This window comes from Pipistrellus hanaki (assembly GCF_964339955.1).
Source record: "Pipistrellus hanaki genome assembly, chromosome: 21".
Lineage (NCBI taxonomy): Eukaryota > Metazoa > Chordata > Mammalia > Chiroptera > Vespertilionidae > Pipistrellus > Pipistrellus hanaki.
In genome coordinates, this window is record NC_140523.1 from 3,453,615 (window position 1) to 3,472,965 (window position 19,351).

Genomic DNA, 19,351 nt, shown 5'->3' on the forward strand with positions numbered 1-19,351 from the left:
CTTGCAGTATGACATACTTTTTTTTGATCATTTTAATTTCCTTTGTGATCGCAGAGAATGATAATTCTTTGGGGGACCTGCCTGCCGTTTCCACATGACAAAAGAGAAGTGCGGATCCTGGAATAATGCGGGGACGAAGGAAGTCTTGATCTGCATTTCTTCTTATTTCTCCCCTTTTTCTTCTCATTTCTCCCCTTCCCTTTCTCTGTGGCGGGTATGCCACCTGTGTTCCGCTCATTATAAAACTTTTAGCAAGAGGCTAATGAAATGCAAAGCTTTCTGTAAGACCAGCGCTCGCCTTCCTATCAAATCATCTGAAATATTTATTTGCCCTCGTGAATAATTGATAGGGGCATCAGCTCTCCCGGTCAATTGATTTATTAAGGGACTGTTTGGAATTAAACAGCTTAAAGATATTAGATTTAGCAGCGATCTCGCTTGTTAGCATATTCATTTACCTACGGGAGCCCCCATTAGATATTGTTAATACATGACGTTTGCAGTCACGGCCTGGATCTCCTCAAATTGCATTAACACCGGGCTGTTTAGCCACAGAATAACAGGTTTGATTGAGTGCCTGGGTTCGGTGTAATTAGATTTCCCTAGAAAAGGGGGGACCGCTTTAATGCCATGTGCATTAAAGCAGATATGTCATCAGCATTACTGTAATTGGTGAGCAGGAGCGCCGGAGACCTGGCCGCGCCTGTGTGTCGGTGTTTATGGCTCGCCAGTCCATTCTCATAGATGGCACATAATGGGCCTGCTTGCTTACATATGCATGGCCCTAAAAAAAAAAAAAGAGTAACTGACCTCTTTCATAAGCATCTTTTTCAAAAAAGGCGGAAAATTCTCTCTGAGTAATGGGATCAATTTTTCGTTTTTTAAAGCCGCCAATTATTTCTCCTACTGGAAAGGTCATGTGGCTGGCTAATCAATGATGAAAGCATATGCGAGCCCGTGTGGGTAGTTTCATGTATTTGAATTTGCATTTCACTCTGAGACTCCGCTTCTGTTTCCAACGGCTCCTCTGATGAAGGGCCACAGCCACACCGGAGGAGTTTATTTCTCACCGACCGGTTCTCCGCGGAATTATATCCTCTTATTAACACGGGCGCACACAGGAAATAAAAAATCATTTCTGATCACTTGCCCCTAATGGAGCCGATTCATTTTGTGTACAAACGGCACACACTTGGCCCGTTAAGGGACACGGAGCCCATAGGATAATCTGTACAGCGTTGGGTAATTTGGGAGTGTTGAATGAAGTTAGTACTTTACAATTTGGGACGTAAGCCATTTGATTCCCATTTTCATTTCTATTTACCTTCTCTCTTCTCCACGTTTAAGGAACCCTTAGATTACACCTTAACTGTCCACAACTTAAACTGGGGTGTTGTATGTGTCTCTGCCTTCTTTCTCTAAGTCACAACTTAAATTCATAAACATATCCCAGCCTTCTCCACTCCCTTAGTGTTTGTGTGTGTGTGTGTGTGTGTGTGTGTGTATGTATCACTATTTTATTTTATGTTACATATGTTAATGAGTAACAATCAGACGTGCACATGACTGTAATTTACAAGGCATGGGCATAGGTTGCCTTTGCTTGCTCTCGCTTCTATATTTGGTTAAAGAATCGGAGGCTCAGGGAGACCCAGCTGCCCCTGCAGGTTCACTCAGCTGACAGGAGCAGCGTTAGCATCCGGGCCACTTCAGTGTCTCCTGCTCGCCGTGGGAACATGCTGTCTGCGTAGTGACCTTGGCTGCCATCCGTAGTTTTTGAAGATGGCTCCCAAATGCAAAGGCAGAACCCTGAATAAGTTACTTTGGGGAAAAGAGGGGCCGATATAAAGTGGGCATCCCCTTGGCTGCCTTGTACGGTCACCTTGTAAGGTAAAGGGTCGTTTAGACAAAGGATCATCGCAGTTGGTTTTTTGTATTTTCTCATGTGAGGTGAGGGAGGGGTATTCAGAAGGCTTACTGGTAAGGACCTCATGTCCTTTCAGTTCTGCATTGGCACCTTCGACCCTCAACATCAGAAGCTGTTGACGGGGTTAAAGAGCAGCGGTGACTGCCCGTGTCTGTATGGAAGGAGGTTAGTTAGAGGAGAAATCTTGGGAAGGTGACTTGGGGAAACTGGGTTACAACAGCAAGCATCTCGCTTTTGCGTGGCCTGGGGGGCCTATCCAGATGGCAGAGTTGAAGGACTACCTGCTTCAAGTCATAGGTACAAGGAGTAGGCTTATGTAAAATGATTTTTTTATCGTGAAAACCAAACAGAATTCCAGTTACTTTGGCTATAGTGTCATAAAAAGGATTAGAAATCAGGTTATATGTCATTTGTATCTGTGAATAGCCATATGGATGGATAAGAATGTATGCTTGTCCATGTGGAATTTATTCCTCTGACTAATTCGATGCAGTGACAAGGTTCTACTAAATAGTACCCACCCAAGTCAGTTACACTGCTTCCGATCTGTCCCACCTATCTGAGAAATTGCCATTATATCCTCCATATTCCTGAACCAGACATATAAGGAGCGCATGTTGAACTGAACAAACTTCTGCTTGCATTCATTGCTTGATGTTTTATTTAGGCAGGTGATTCTCATCACAATTCAAAAAAAAAAATGAGGGAAATATTCTGAAATACTCATTTTATTTTTGAGGAAAAGAGAGCATCTCACCTTTAAAGAACATACATCCTTCTCTCTCTCTCTGACTTCCCATCCCACTTCCTCTAGATCTCAGCTTTGACTTGCTGAGATTGTTTTCTCTGGTTTCTGTGAGTGTGTGTGTGTGCGTGTGTGTGTGTGTGCGTGTGTGTGTGTGTGTGTGTGTGTGGAGAAGCCATGTGTCTGAGGTGGTGACAACAGTCCGCGGAGCCAGAGCCTTAATCACTGTTTACCGATTTGGTCCATTTTACTAGCAGGCAGCCCTTTTCCGAGAGCTGTTTGCCCGGCGGGGGGCACAGCCTGCTTTCCGGGCACAAGTGCGTGTCTCCATGCCACATGCTCGCCGCGCCTGGCACGGCTAGCCACCCCTGGCAGGGCACCACAGGGCGCAGCGGGCGGCATGCCAGCCTCGGCCTCGGCGGGCGCTCCCCCGGCGGCGGTGTTAATGAGAGCCGGATCAAAGCGGGAAGCAGGGCACAAAGGACCCACCCGAGGGCCGGGGCAGCGAGACAGTGCCCGCCGCAGGCAGAGCCCGCACACCTCACACCGCACCCCACGCACGCGGGGAAGAGAATTGGAAAGGACAGGCTGAGGATCGCACCTTGCCCTCTGCTGGGTTTGGTGTTGTGTTCTGTCTCTGCTGCGCTGGGCTTGCGTGGCTGGTGGCGGTGGCGGTGTCTTCCCTCTGCATTTTCTCCCCATCCTGCCTGTGTGACACTGGAAATCACAGCTCAGGCATGAGAAAGAAAGGGGCCAGGTAGGACATGCTGGCTTCTCAAACAGGTTTCATCACCTTCAGCATCTCCCTTCCCTGTTCCCTGTGGCTTGCGATCTCGTCCTCAACTTCTCCATCTACTGGCAAATCCAGATAATTGTGTGTTGGGTGGGTGTGGGGGAGGGGGGGTGACCTGTGAAATCAGGGCTGCAGGTAGAAAGGGAAGTGGATGGAATGAGCGTTGGAATAATACACAGATGGTATTTACGTGGGTAGACACGTGAACATGAAAGGCGCCCCTGGCTTTCCTAGGTAACAGTGCCCAGTGCCAAGCACGCCAAACCCCAAGGCTGACACAGGCATGTGGCCCGGGAGTTTGACTTGCTGCCCGGCACCAAACTGGCTCTCTGAGACTGGGCAGATTTGAACATGACACTCACACATGACATTCACACGTTGTTCGAGCCTGTCCAGCGTCAGAGGACCAATCAGTTTGTCCAATGCAAGAGCGTTCACTGGTCTCAAGCCTGGGAAAATTCAGGGCATGGAAGGGTCCCAGGGCTTTGTGCAAATGAAGGCCTGCCAAACCCCCGATATTCAAGTCACACTACCCCCTTCCCCCCAGGGAAAATGTCCCCTCCCTCTCGGGTCCCTTCCTCCTCTGCTAAGTCCAGATGCTTTGGGCGGTTTCCTGCGTGTGCTCCCTGCTTGTGTTACTGAAGGAGCTATTTCTCCAGCCCCAATAAATGCTCAGGCTGAGGGTGAAAAGCCATCCATGGGGATGAGCAGTAGTGACTGAAGGAACACCCATCCATTCTCTCGTCATTCTGGTGACCACGCGGGCACGGCCCCCCATCGCACTCTCCCCCGGGCCACCGTCCTCCCCACTCAGGACCTGGGAGAAGCCCATTCCTCCTCGGCCGCCGGGAGTTCTCTCTCCGGGCTCCCGGCCTCCCCGAATTCCCAGGACCCAGAGAGGGTTGGGAATGATGTCATGTCCATGGAGCATCTTAAAAACATTCGCCGCAAATGGCGCTTGCTAGCTTAACACGCTCCATGTAATGCTTAAAGCACCAGCTTAAGGAAGCCCACTGCTTTTAATCCATTAGTATGTATCACGGCCCGCGCTAGCCAAGCACCTCTTTCCCACTTCCACAAAGGTCTCCGGCTTCTATATCATCACCATTATTACTATCAATAACAATCATATAAGTAAGATATTCCTAGTGGCTTTATGGATAGGCATCAAGGTGTTATTTCCAAGGACCTAGTCTTAGACACAGAACTGTCTGACAAGCTAAGATCTCTAGCCTGGCCGAGCCCGGACTCGGCGCTCCCCGGGCCCGGGTGAGAGTGCTGATGGCAGAGGTGTCAGCAGTGCGTGCCACAGTCAGCATCCTTAGAGCCCGATTCTGCTCTCTGTGGCTGCGACCCCGACACAAAGTGACAGGAACATCGCCTGAAAGGCTTGGCCCACCAGGGACGAGGTTGCAGATGGTAACTGCTTTGCTGGAACATTCAAAGCCATAGCTGGTCTACACCAGACTGGAAACATCCCTCCAAAACATACACCTTCACTAAATAAAGCATGACCGCGCCCGGCTCCACGCTGGGTTTTGTTGGAGTGAATTATCACCACGATACATACCCCTGCCTTCGCCAATACCCACAAGATTGTCTCAGGCTTAAAGTTTGCCGTTTCTCCTTTCCTACCCTGATATTGGAGGCAAAGGGGAGAGACAGAGATGGAGATGGAGAGAGAGAGAGAAAAAAAAAAAAAGAGAGAGAGAGGAGGAAAAAATGAAGTCAGAAAAAGGAAGGGAGAGAGATCACCTTTAAGTCCCTTCTTTTCCCTTCCTCTCAAATGACACAATAGAATTTTTTTTTTCTTCTTCCTAAAGTTGTATTAGGGATTCACTTAAGCAGAAATGAACTGTAATATGCAAATAGTTCTAATTGGACTGCTAATAGAGCGTGTCTCTGTTGTTTTTTTGTAGGGAGTTTTATGCCTATGTAATCAGTGCAGACAGCCGTTAAGTAAATGAAGAGGCAACTAACAATGTCAGAAAAGAGACCGGGCGGTTCCGGCTGACACTACCCTAATCTTCCAGGACCCATTAAATGGCAGTTTCAACGCATTACCTACCATAACATCCTTGAATATCACTGATTTTATTTGCAGTATCAAACATTCCATTTCACGCCCCATTAACAGTGGGAGCCTGAGCTTTTTGACGCAGCTAAACATTTTACTAACTACCTGGACTAAGTAACCAATTAACTTTTGGAGACAATACGGCCAATTAAGCGCGGAAAGGTAAGGCTGCCATCCCCCCACGAAAATTGAATTTCCTTTTCCTGATGGCACTTTACCGTCGCCGCGCGATGGTTAATGGGGGCTGGGTCCCTATTAAAGTATGAAGGCAGAGCGGAATGGAAAAGTTCAGAGGACCCGGGCCCTCAGAGTAGGTCACCCAGTGTCCCAGTTGGCCCCTAATTCCGTTAATTTTTCTCCACGGCAGATTACTTATAGGATGCGCCCGGAGCAGGCCTCCAGTAGGACAATTCCGAGCTGGTAGCGCAATCTGGTAGCTCCGGGGGACCCCACAGGCCCAGGGCTGCAGTTTGGACGTTCTAGGAGAGGTTTAGGGAGGGGGGGAAAAACACAAACTGCCTTTTGACAGCACAAATATCAGCGTCGGACGAGATATTGCCCCGGTTATGGCAATAGCCGGCCACTTCAGAGATAAAAATAAACCCTCGGACAGCGAGGTGCGCTCCGAATTAACCCTCTGTGGTCGGCGAGTCGTTTTCTAAAAGGCAGACAAGGTCGCGGGTGGCGATTCCGCCCGGCGGATGTCACCCCCCGTCGCCCGGAATGGCGCTGGAGTAATGAACGTGGCGATCGAAAGCTTCAGGCAGGCTTCGTGGTGGTGGCCGGAGCCCTTCATCTTTGGAGGGGCCAGAGGCAATCTGTCCTGGGGGGCATCTTTCATGGCGCCGGCGTGAGTGAGAACAGGAAGCACATGAGTCATAGCCCAAATGTTGGGCTCAGATTCATAAACCTGTATTATTATTTTTTTTTTTCAAAAGAACCAGGTCGCATCAGCATTGTGGAGACGTGGCTGTTCTAAAACGTGAAGGAAAATGAAGGATTTTTCAGAAGTGGGGAAAGAATAGCATTCCAATGATCATTACAATCTGCATTATAGAAATGTTAAGGCTTGTTTAGTCATTGTTGTCAAACCATTCCTAGTATAATGCAATTTTGTGATATTCCTTAAAAACCTATCTATGTACACTTAAAATCTGACCTCAGCCTGCAAACTCCTACATAGAGCAGCGATCAAATTTGTGCTCAGAAGTAATAATTTCCTTTTTTTCTTTGCAAAGGTAGGGTGTTCAGTCCCCCTAGAACAGCTGTTGGGGGAAATTTCATAGGTTCTACTGTTATCTTAGTATTCTAGGTTCATAATTTTTTAGATATATTTTTATTGATCTCAGAGTGGAAGGGAGATGGAGAGAGAGAGAGAAACATCAGTGATGAGAATCACCGATCAGCTGCCTCTTACATGCCCCACACTAAGTATAAAGTCTGCAACTCGAGCATTTGCCCTTGACAGGAATTGAATTGTGACCTCCTGGTAGACACTCAACCACTGAGAGACACTGGCTGCCTAATATTTTTTAGGTTGTCTCTGCCAGATTCTGTGGTGACAGGAAGCAGAAGCTTCAAGGATGTTATATACTTTCAAGTTTAAGGCCCTTTAGTAGAACATCATAGGAATCATTAACTCCAAAGAAGGTTTGAATGAGAAATGATTCTCTTATGTGAGTGAATCAATTAATAACTGATCAAAATTTCCTTTTGAACTTTTCCTTGGATTCTAGTTCTTCTCAAGAGACACAACTTTTTTTTTTTAAATTTTTTTTTTTTTTTTTTTTTTACGAAGCAATGGCTCTGGGCTATTTATTTTAGCCGTTTTCCCAGGGCCACGGATGATTTAGAAATGATTACAATAGTTTGAACTTCCTGTTAGTTACGATAGAGGAGTTAAACCAGATCTCCAGGGCTTCCCACTCCCACCCTCCGCCGTCGCTGCAGGGGAGCAATGAAAACAAACAGGCAACGACAACATCAAGTCGACAGCACGCAAAGGATGGGAAGGGCTGGCGGCCAGAGCTCCCCACCGCCCACAGCGCTCAGTGAAGGTGGCAGGGGACACTGTGGGAAAGTTTCCCAAGCTGCTTTGCGGCCCCCGAGCCACGGGGCCTGTGGATCTTTAAGGAGAGACTCAGGCATTTTCTGAGACTCGGGCACTGTTCCATCCCAGATCTGTCCACTGTATAAGTGGGAAGCCACAGACTTTTACTCTCGGACTTATGAGGAGTAATGAATGAAGAGGAAAATGAAGAGTCCATGCTATCTGTTAGGCAAGTAAACCTCCCCTCCACACTTGTACCTTCCTCTGGAGCAGGGGCCTTCAAACTACGGCCCGCAGGCCACATGCGGCCCGCAGAGGAGTCTGATCCGGCCCGCCAGGTTTTCTGGGCAGTGAGCGCAGCCGAGGTGTTACAGTAGGAATTAGTAGTTCATATAGTCCGGCCCTCCAGCTCTCTGAGGGACCGTGATCTGGCCCCCACTTTAAAAAGTTTGAGGACCCCTGCTCTGGAGTAAGGTACGTCACTGAGAGGCCGCCTTGGATATTGGACGTAAATACCAGGTCTAGCGCCCAAGGATCCAGAGAGACCCTTCCCCCGCCCTCAGCTGCAGGAAATACCGCCCTCACACTGCATGTCTTAGGAGAGGACACGTGCATGCCTTACATAGACTAATACCCATGCTGGGAGGAATCATAAGGAATTATGCACAGTGGCTGCATTTAGGGTTTGAGGGATTTGTGAGAGAGACTTTCACTTTTTAAAAAATATATGTTTTTATTGATTTCAGAGGGGAAGGGAAGGGGGAGAGAGAGAAACATCCAAGATGAGAGCCATTAACCGGCTGCCTCCTGCACGCCCCCCGCTGGGGGTCTAGCCCACAACCCAGGCTTATGCCCTGACTGGGAATCGAACCCTAACCTCCTGGTTCGTAGGTCGAAGCTCAACCACTGAGCCGCAGCAGTCGGGCAGACTTTCACTTTTTACTTTCGTTGTGCTGAGTTTTTAAATTATTTATATGTACTGTTCTGTACCACAAGTGAATATCAACATGGTTAATGAGTGTAATAAGCTGTGGGGACATTTGGCTTATTTGACTGTTTTCTTTCTTACGTTCCTTAATAGAAACAATCGAAATTGCTTTTTAAAAAGCAATAGCTTTTTTCTTGCTACCTATGTGGTTATATGCTCACTGTAGCAAATTGAGAAAGCACAGCCTGTTCCGACAGTCACACCCAAGATAATCTGTCCCTCAGGCTGTCCTGTCAGCCCTGGGTGCCCAGCACTGTGCTAAGACAGCCCGGCTCTCCCCTCCAGAATCCTGCATGCTAGTGAGGGACACTCACTCTACTAAAATGTACAGCGATAATAACACGGTGTGATTAATGATCCTTTAAGGACACTTGAGAGATTGCTATGTCAAGATATAAATGAGTAGTCTAATAGTATTTAGACTGAATTAATATTTAACTTTTTAAAATAGCTTTTTATTAATAAACTGCTCATTTATAAGATGTGGGGAAATGCACCTGTGTCAAAAAACTGTCCAGTTTTAAGTAGTTTGTATATTGCTTTGCAGTGGACATGTAAAAAAGAAATGTAGAGGCTCAGCTGGTGTGGTTCAGTGGTTGGGCATCAACCCTGGAGCCAGGAACTCATGGTTGGATTCCTGGTCAGGGCACATGACCAGGTTGCAGGCTCGATTCCCAATGTGGGGCATGCAGGAGGCAGCCAATCAATGACTCGCTCTTTTCATTGATGTTTCTATCTCTCTCCCTTCCTCTCGGAAATCAATAAAAATTAATTTTTTTAAAAGGACTGTAGGGGAAGGGTTAGCATTCAGTGGAGGCTCAGTACTAAAACAACTTTAGTATTATTATCATGTTTAAAACATCACAAAATTCGCCGGAACCGATTTGGCTCAGTGGATAGAGCATCGGTCTGCGGACTGAAAGGTCCCAGGTTCGGTTCCGGTCAAGGGCATGTACATTGGTTGCGGGCACGTCCCCAGTAGGGGGTGTGCAAGAGGCAGCTGGTCGATGTTTCTCTCATCGATGTTTCTAGCTCTATCCCTCTCCCTTCCTCTCTGTAAAAATAAATCAATAAAATATATTATAAAAAAGAAAGAAATAAAGAAAGAAGTGCATGGTGATTGAAGACTCTCGAGAGCTCAGGGTCTGCAGTCTTAGGTGCCTAGCAGCAGGCTTGTAGTCTCCACCGTGAGTGAGGTGACCAGGCTTAAAGCAAGCCCATATCTGTGGATAGAAAGGGGTTGAGATGAAGGAGCTGTGGCATATTGAGCCCTGGGCCAGCCAAGGTCTTCACAGGAAGATCAGGCTACAAGATAACTCATTCTGAAGATGGCGCAAGGTTGGAGGACCATCGGCAAGATGGGGGGAATGGAAGGAAAGGCGTAGACATTTTTCATTACTGGAATGAATTCATTCAAAGTCACTTCGATTGTAATAATGAGGTTCATTTAAGACCCAACACTTGCTGAAATAATATGGTTAAAGCCATGGAACATTAAGATTGTGCTTGCCATAACACAACCCGTTTGGGCTATTATTAATCTAATCTCATAAGTGCACATAATACTCAAGCAAGCAAACCAAAGCTTTGAATTTGGTTTACACTAATAGGAAGTCTATCTGGCGGGCTTTTCACTGGGATTCGCAGTACCATTAAGCAATTACTAGTGGCTCGTACGCTAGCCCACATGTCGCTATTTCTGGTTAGGGGATTTTCTTGCCCGCCTGACTAAATCTCCCAATTAAATGCAATGGTACTACATTCATTTCAGTTCTTCATTTACAATGCACAGTAGAAGGTATTGTGCCTTTAGGTAAATAGTTTTAGGAGCTGTTAAACCACACACATAGTATTGCTGAGTTTCAACATTCCACAGATATCATTGTGTAACAAGTCCCAGGTAAGAACTGGAGACAAAGAGAAGACTTTTTATTGACATAATAGCATCATCTTTATCAAAGTTAATCCATCCGGGAACACCTTCCAACTATTTCTTTGTGGTCAACTATGTCAATTTCATCAACAGAATTATATTTAGATTTGTTCTATTTAAAATGCTCTTTAAATTTGAAACCCAACACAGGACAAAGATTCACAGCTAAAATTCCTTCTACAGTGTTCTTTATAAATAACTAAATAAGGTCTTCACAAAACCATAATGATGGTGATGATGATCATTTATAGTATGTTTATGGGGAGGGTGAAAAATAGAAAGAAAAAAAAAAAAGACACTAAGGATTTTTTCAAAACCTGATAGAGTCAAGCCTAAAAACTTCATATAGTTAGAAGTAGAACCAATTCTTGAAATATATTTTATTATTTTTAGTGTGGCTTACCCCCTAACCCCCATCCCCCTGGTAAAATCGTGATGATATATGTAAGATCATTATATAACTTTTCCCTCAACTCTCAGAAAACCAGCCCTGCGAGGTTATCTCTGAAACAGGGTAATAGTTAAGCATGTAGACGGTAAAAATCATGGGATCTGAATTCCTGACATAATTCTAGCATCGGCTATCTTTGTAACCCTGAGAAATGGACTCATCCTGCCGATGCCTCTGATTTATCTAAAAGAAGAGAACAGTAAGAGTACTTACCACATAGTTATTGTGAGAATTAAATGAGATCCTAAATTAAAGGTCTCCCATTAGTTTAATCATTTATAAGCAACTACATTTTTTGGACTCTAGGGACTCTACTAATGGACCAAGATAATGAATATATAAATATTCAAGGGGATTTAAATAAAATCATAGATAAAGGTGGCTCCCACTGTTTTACTAGAACGAATCAAGGATATATAGAATGTGTTTCTAGATTTTAATAATATAATCATGCAAGTTGCTAGAATCTCAAAAGGCTTCATGCTGCTATAGTCCAACATGAACAAGGCATTTAAAGATCCACCGATCCTGTCCAGAAAGACCTGTCTTAGATATTCATAGAAAGATTTATCTATCAAAGTAGGGATTGGATGAATGTATAATTTATGTGTGAAACATACCTTCTTGCCACCCCGCCTTTCATACTCAGAATGTTAGGTATGTTCAAAACTCTCTTCTTATTTCAAATGGATGAAAATATTTTTTTCTCTGACTTTTAACTTGACAATGTAAGGATGCTAGGAGTGTCTGGGTAAAATTTCTTGATAATGTGACATTCCGCTCATCCCAAATTTCTCTTGTTCTGCATCTGACACCTCTAGAATTCTCTGTTAGGCTACGGTTTTCTTTATCAGATCATATCTAAGGGTTTCTATTTTAGCAGAAAGAAAGTGGGTGAAGAGAGAGAGGGAGAAAGAGAGAGAGAGATTCAACTAAAATTATTTCCTGAGCTCCAAATGATCTTTCTTACAATTGACTGTTCTGTTCAAATACATCGTAGTCATACAGTTCATCACAGTTAACTCATACTTTTTCCAGGGCAACTTTACTATCTAGTAGTTAGCAGTACAGGCAGTTTAAATTTTCAGAGGCTTTTGCTCCACAACTTTTTTTTTTTTCTTTTATCTCATCTTTGACTTTAAAAGACGCTCCAGATGATTGCGTTTCACTGTTGAAAGTCAAGAGTGATGTGCAGTGATAAGAGTTTGGGGAGTTTCACAAGATAAGAGGAACACTTTTTCTCATTATAAAAATTTAAAACTGCTGCTTCCTGCTGCTTTCCCAAACCGAAAGCCTGGTCGTCTCCCTCGGAGCCTGGCCAGCCCGGGAAGCTGCGAGGCCCAAACCCCGGCGAACAGAAGCATTAGGCACTGACCCCGAGGCTTCCTAATAGATCCGCAAAGTGCTTTGTTCCTGGAAGTCATCCGGCGAGGAGCTCAGTGTTACTGTATATCTTGTCAGGGCAGCAGAAGTGCCACGAAGTGAACTAAAAATCTCCCCGCAGAGCTGGTGCATCCTGCGCCGGCAACATTCTGCACCTTCAACAAATCAGTGGGAGGGTGCTGGGTAGCCACGGGTGCGTCTGTCCAGGGCTTAAATGAGAAATATGGGCCTGCTCCTGAGTGTCTTTTGAGGTGACAAAGCTCTGGGCATAGGGGGTGGGAGAGGAGGGCTTTCAGTGCCTCCCGGCCCTCTCCACTTTTATCACAGACAGAAGGGATGACGGGAAGATACTGACTTCTGGGTAGCCTTGGCCTCAGGCAGGACCATGACTGGCTCCACCTTGGTGCTGCCCTTCTGTAACTATGAAGACCCTTCTATGCTATGGCACTAACTGCAATGGCCAAATAGCTGAGAGGGAAGACAGCTCATTTGTTTTAACTGTACAGCCTCTCGTCTGCCTATCTATCATCTTGTTTGTCTGTCTGTTGGTCTGTCTATCTAATCTATCATCAAAAGTAACACATTTCCATCCTGCTGGAATGGCTCAACTTATGAACCAGGAAGTCATGGTTCCCTATCAGCAAATGCCCAGGTTGTGGGCTCCATCCCCCAATAGGGCGCGTGCAGGAGGCAGTTGATCAATAATTCTCTCTCGTCATTGATGGTTCTATCTTCTCTCCCTTTCCCTTCTTCTCTAAATCAATAAAAAAATAAAAATAAAAAACCCTCCTTTTCAAGTGCAGCCCAACAGATACATCCCTAAATAAGTCTTTATGTTGCTCTAGAACTAACATCTTCACGAATTTTTATCCGTGCCCGTATCCCATACTGGCTGGAGGCCAGATTGAGGTCTTATAACCCACTGGGATACATCTTGAATAAGGAACACAATTACAAACTGAGTATAAGAACATAGTCTGTTCTTGACTTCAATTTGTGTAGTGCTGGCTTCAGATAGAAATTCAGCAGGTAGCAATTGATTACTTGGTGGTTGCTTTTCTTATTTTAACTGATGTTCCTTCAATATTTTATAAACTTTATAAGGATGGGAATGCTTATAATTATTCCTAATTTTTAACCACCACATTTCAGGAAGTTGCAAGAGCCTCTCACTTGGTAGTGAACTATATTCCATTCTACATGATTACTTATCCTTTCCTGCCCCCCCCCCCCCTTTTTCTTTAAGTCATCAGATTTATGTTTGAAGTCATTCTAGGGATAAGGCTTTTTTTTTTTTTTAAGCCTATTGACAAAATTCAATTTCTGCCTGCCATATGCACAAGAGGGAAGAGAAAAATACATAAGGAACTTGCCACTTCATAAAGTAATTTCATTCTGTAGCCTAAAATCGTTACCAACCTTGGCAATACTTAATTGAAAAGACTCTGTGATGAAGAAGTTCCTACTAGTTACATGTGATCCAACCTGAAATTCAGTTAAAACGGCAGGAATCCTCAAACATACATAAATGAATGAAAAATGGAGACTCTGTTGAGTTTAATCAATCATTTGCCTCTTTTTTTTTTTTCTTGCCTATATTGTGTTTTTCCTTTGGAATGTAACAGATTTCTTGATTGAGTGTCCCATGTTCAGTCAAAATACATTTAGTTAGTAGACATTGAAAAAGCACCAAGTTTTCTTGTCTTTGTTATAATATTGTTTTCATTGAAAAATACAAAAGCGCATATGCATTTCATTTCATCAGAATAATCAGTTGAATCAACACCACAAGGGATTGAACCCACATTTTCCGGATGGTTCGGAGGCCCTGGTCAGGTTGCTCGGTTAGAGTGTCATCCTGAAACACCAACATTGTGGGTTCAATCCCTTTTATTTATCAGACCAGCTTGGTGTTGATTCAACTGATTATTTTGATGAAACGAAACCCTAAAAGAATGGTATAGTTATAAAGTTAAAAGGAGAAAATGCAATGGGAAAAAAAGAGGTAAAACAAAATCACGTTATTGAATTCAGTAAGAAAATTGACCATAACATCTCTCAGACTTTTTTGGGTTGATTTCCCCACTGTGATTTCAAAGGATTATACAAAATGGGCAAGATTTTATTACCCCCCCCTTTTTTTTTACATGAAGAAATAGAGAATTTGGGAGATTGTCAAGCCCACAACTTTATACATGGCGATCCAACAAGTTTCCAATTTAGATCTTCCTAACAGAAACGTAATATTTGTCTGTTACACCTGCAGGTGTGATTGGAGAGATCTGATTGGACGGTGTCAGCTGTAGCGCTCCGAGCTGTAGAGTGGCCAGAACTTCATGAACAATCCCCATTTGAGGCGCAGAAGAAAAGGTAAGTGAAACTTACACAAACACAGATCACAACCGACGGAATTTATATAATCAGGGTGATCTTGATTTGAGACATAGACTCAGTTGCCTAGAGAGCTGGTATGAGTATAAATACTGAATGTCTTATTGGGTTTTCAACCTAAGTATTCATCTCTGTGGGTGCGTCAGTGAGAAATCCAGCTGCGTCCCATGACAGATGGAGTTGTGGTAAGTGGCCAGGGGTAGCAACTGCTTTTTGGCAATGTTTGCCTGGACAAATGGAGTCCAAGAAAGGTGCTCAGAGGGAAGGGAATTGTGGGAGGGAACGGGCCGTGCACAGTGCTCCCCAAAGGCTCAGAGTGCTCTCGTCTCTCCTGTCAGATGATATTCACAGGTTCTACAAAGTGAGGCGATAGGCATAATAAAGCGATCATCAATGTATTTTAACCATTCTGATACCAGGGTCATTTTGAATGGTTTCAGTATTTTTTTTCAATTAATTATAAAAGTAATATGACAGCATTACAGAAACTTTGAGAAACCCAAGAAAAAAATTTATACCCCTAACCCGTCGACACAATTACTCTTCATTTGCGTTCATTATCTGAAGTATTTTATCTTGTGTATTTTATAATTGTAATAATGGTATATGTACAACTTCATGGTGGGTTCTCTACCTTGAATTATAAGGTAAGTACTTTTCAGAATGCTGAATCGTGTGGTAATTACGTATTTAAATACCGCTTAATGTTCACTTTATTCATCCCATTTTGTTGGTTTGAAATTATAGGCTTCCGTTTTGTTTTTTCTCACTTTAAACATTTTTGCTCTTAAAATGAATACTGTTGTGCTGTACCCATGGGGTTGATCCCAATTCATAAGTATAGACTTTTTTTTGGAGGTATGATGAATTATTTTTTTAGGAAGGGCAATTGCCAACTGAAACAGCAGCCAATGAAGAGTAGATCAGGGAACTCCCGGTGTCACAGCTCCCCTATGTGACACAGGAGGCATCTCAATTTGTGACCCGCATCCCAGAATTATCAAATGCTTTCCCATTCAATCTGATGCTTCCGGATTCCCGCCCAAAAGGAATACATTAAGAACATGGAAACCTGCTCACTGATAGGAAACCCCCGAACAGTAAGGGAGGGAATGTAGACATTAAGAAGCTATGTAAAACACCCTTTAAATATAATTAACTACATTTTCATATCCTCGCGGTAATACAAAACACAGTCCCTTGCAGAACGGGTTCAGATGACTTAAATACCAAATACATTTTTAGTCCTCTACGTAAGTGTTTGGAAGTTGCTCGGCTTATGTGAAATGGGGCTATTAATACTTTCCTGCGGCAGTAACTGCACACCAGGAAGGCCAAGAGAAACACAAGCCAGGGGATGGAGTTTCCCGCAGCTGCGGCGTGAAAGTACGGGAACGATTGATTCTGTGCACGTGGGTGGCTTCTTTGCTCTGGGGCAGGGGTCCTCAAACTTTTTAAAGTGGGGGCCAGATCACGGTCCCTCAGAGAGCTGGAGGGCCGGACTATATGAACTACTAATTCCTACTGTAACACCTCGGCTGCGCTCACTGCCCAAAAAACCTGGCGGGCCGGATCAGACTCCTCTGCGGGCCGCATGTGGCCCGCAGGCCGTAGTTTGAAGACCCCTGCTCTGGGGAATCCACATGGAGGGAGGAAGGGAGATGTGTACAGAGGTTTCTGGAGGGAAGGAGGACACCACCCTGTCGGCAGTCAGTTTTCGGCGCCTTCTGCCGCGTCACATTCTCCTCCTGCGCTGTCCGATGTCGGTTATGTGAGGTTGTCCCTGAGCAGCCGCATGATGAGGGCGCTGTCTTTGTATGAGTCTTCTTCATTCGGTGTGTCAATTTCTGCAATGGCTTCAGCCGTGTTGGCCACTGTGCAGGCGAGCCCAGGGTTATGGAGGATCTCATAGTAAAACACGGAGAAGTTGAGAGCCAGCCATAGGCGGATCGGGGTGTGGGCTGCATCTCCTTGCCGATATCAAAAGCCTCTTGGAAAGCTGCTTGGGAATTGTCTATCCTTTGTTTTCGATCATCACCACATGCGACCTCAGCAAGGTACCGGAAGTAGTCTCCCTCCATCTTCAGATAGAAGACCTTCCTCTCTGCGTCAGTTGCGTCGGCTATTAAATCCTTATCCAGCAATGCCAGCATGGCGGTGCAGATGGAGCGCAGCTCCACCTCCACTTTCTCCAGGGAGTTCTTGATCAGCTGCAGCTTCTTGTCCGAGGCGTCTGTCTTCTGCTTGATGCTCCAGATGACCCTCCAGGTGGACAGGCGGCTGCCTGCCACGTTCTTGTCGGCCATCAAGAGCTGGTGGCGCTCCTCGTTGGACAGCTTGCAGCCCTGCTCCGTCACCGCCTTCATGAAAGTGACCATGGTGTCTTAGCACTCGGCCTGCTGGGCCAGATTCGCCTTCCGGATCAGCTCCGTCTTCTCCATGGCAACGGGAAGAGAGTGTTGGCGAGCACCGATGGGTCGGAGGAGGCGTATGGAGGGCCTTCACGTCTTTGAGGCCGAGGTGCGGGTCTAGAATAGACTTTTAAGAATATTCTCTGCCAGAGGGTCTGAGTATTTGGCAATCATTTTAATGCATGTTGCTAAAATGGTGCCTGAAAAGCATTGTTGGTTGAGAATGACATCTTTGCAAGTGGCATGACCTCGGGTTATAATCCGAGTGTGATTTGCTTTTCCAAAAACTATCAGTCCACTGGTAGCATCAGCTCCCCACCCACGGCCACCTCCAGGGCCACCTCACCTGAGCTCATGCCTGGCCTCACCTCCTGAAACCCAGACCCAGTTCATGTCCCCATGGGTTTCTGAGACCTTCTCCCCCCCCTGTCCCCCCCCCCCCCCCCACACACACACATCCCCCAAGGATGCAGAGGCACAAACTCAAGTTCAAGTTCAAGGAACCCATGAAGACACTTGCAGTTCTCCTAGCACCTGTTCTTCAAAGCACTTCCTCGGGCAGGAGTCGCCTGGCCACCCGCATGCATCCGTCCTGTTATTTCGGCCTGCCCCGCCCCATATCACGTCTTTCCTCTGGAAGCCCCACCCTGGAGCTTTGTTCTCTAGGCACATTATCCTACCCCTGCCTAGCCCGGGGCATTGCTGCTGCGGATAATAACAGTGATCTTAATGAAGGCCAAACAGAAAATAACAAACACGGCAATAAATACAATATCGTGTGACAGCTCAGATCACAGAGTCAGCGCTGCACCCAGAGTCCTGCGGGACTGGCCCCAGGACTTTGTGAGAAAAGGCAGCAACGAGGGGTCCCGGACCCGGCCTGGGCTCTGCCCGAGACAAACGCAGGGCCGCGCTCTGTGTCGGGAAATGCTCTGGGCTCGGCGCTATAAATAATAATAAAGATAAATAATAAAAAAAAGTGAAATGTTTTAAATGAAAGGGGATGCCCTGTGAACTTAACACCCTGGCCCTTTCGCCTCCCTGTTAACAAGGTAATCTGATTGCCATTGATTTTTCTCACCTCTGTTACTAAGAAGGTGATGAAATGGTGTCCACCTAGATGTATTGAATCAGATACTAAACAGAGAGCAACATAAAGAACAATTATCGGCCACCTTGCTCTCAGCCTGCTGATTATGACATTACTGGCCAGACAAGGTCTGGGTGACTTAAGAAATAAAGCAGGGGCAGGGCCGTGGGGAGGAAAGGCACGGACGCTGGTGAGTTTTTGTGAATAGATACATGTTTATTTCCGAAGGATTTCAGCGGGAGCCATTTCAGTGCTCCCTAGCTGGAAAGGGGGCCATTTCTACCTCTAATAGGCCTTCTAGTCTGGCCTAATTAACTATCTCTATGATGCCATGGAGGAGACAGCATGACAAAGGTGAGTCGCTAATGCCCATATTTCTGCTGTATATATTGTGGCCACATGACCTGCAGAAATGCTTGCTTACTGGCCTGTTGGGGTCGCTACCAAGAGTTGGGTAAGACCCTGGAATACTGTGAACGCAAGGCCGCCCTCCTGACCTGGCAGTGAACCTCGGGGGTGGCTTGTGATGAGTGATTAAGAGACCTTGCTTGACATGCATGACAAGGGTGGAACTCGCCAGCTTATGAATGCTGACTTCTTGGCCCAGGCTTGAATTAATTTCCTAATCTCAAATATTTCCGGCTTCCATTGTTTGTTCTGTTTGTATTCGCCCAGTTGCCAGCGTCCACGGGAAAGCTGTGAGTGTCTAAGCACTTTTCCTCCCTCTGAGCATATGCTGGAGCCTAAATAAGAATGCCTCCTTATCTTATTGCCTCTGGTGACGTCTGCTTCTGGGGCAATATCTCCTCGCGGCGTTTCCTCCAGGGCAGTGCCCTGCCCAGACTTGGCAGGCGCTGTTGATTGACTGTGAACGTGGTGAGTGCAGTGGCGGGAGAGGTTCCTCCTGGGATCTCCAGAGCAGCTTGGGAAAGGTAGTCAGCGCCAGCAAAACAAGTCCAATGGTGCTCTCTGGCCATATGGTGGCTCTAAAACAAGACAGAAAAACTTGCAAAGAAACCATTGGTCCAATATACATATACAAGATTATGTATAAAGAATACAAAATCGAAGGCCATCATTTCTGTGCAAGCAGTGAATACACCCATGAAAAT

The 19,351-nt window shown here is 45.5% G+C and overlaps 1 pseudogene across 1 annotated transcript; it reads right to left on the minus strand.

Annotated features, from left to right (window-relative positions):
- Nucleotides 1-16,364: 16,364 nt before the first annotated feature.
- LOC311614288 (14-3-3 protein theta-like) lies at nucleotides 16,365-17,179 on the minus strand (annotated as a pseudogene). Its single transcript has one exon. The product of its transcript is annotated as a 14-3-3 protein theta-like (transcript).
- Nucleotides 17,180-19,351: the final 2,172 nt, after the last annotated feature.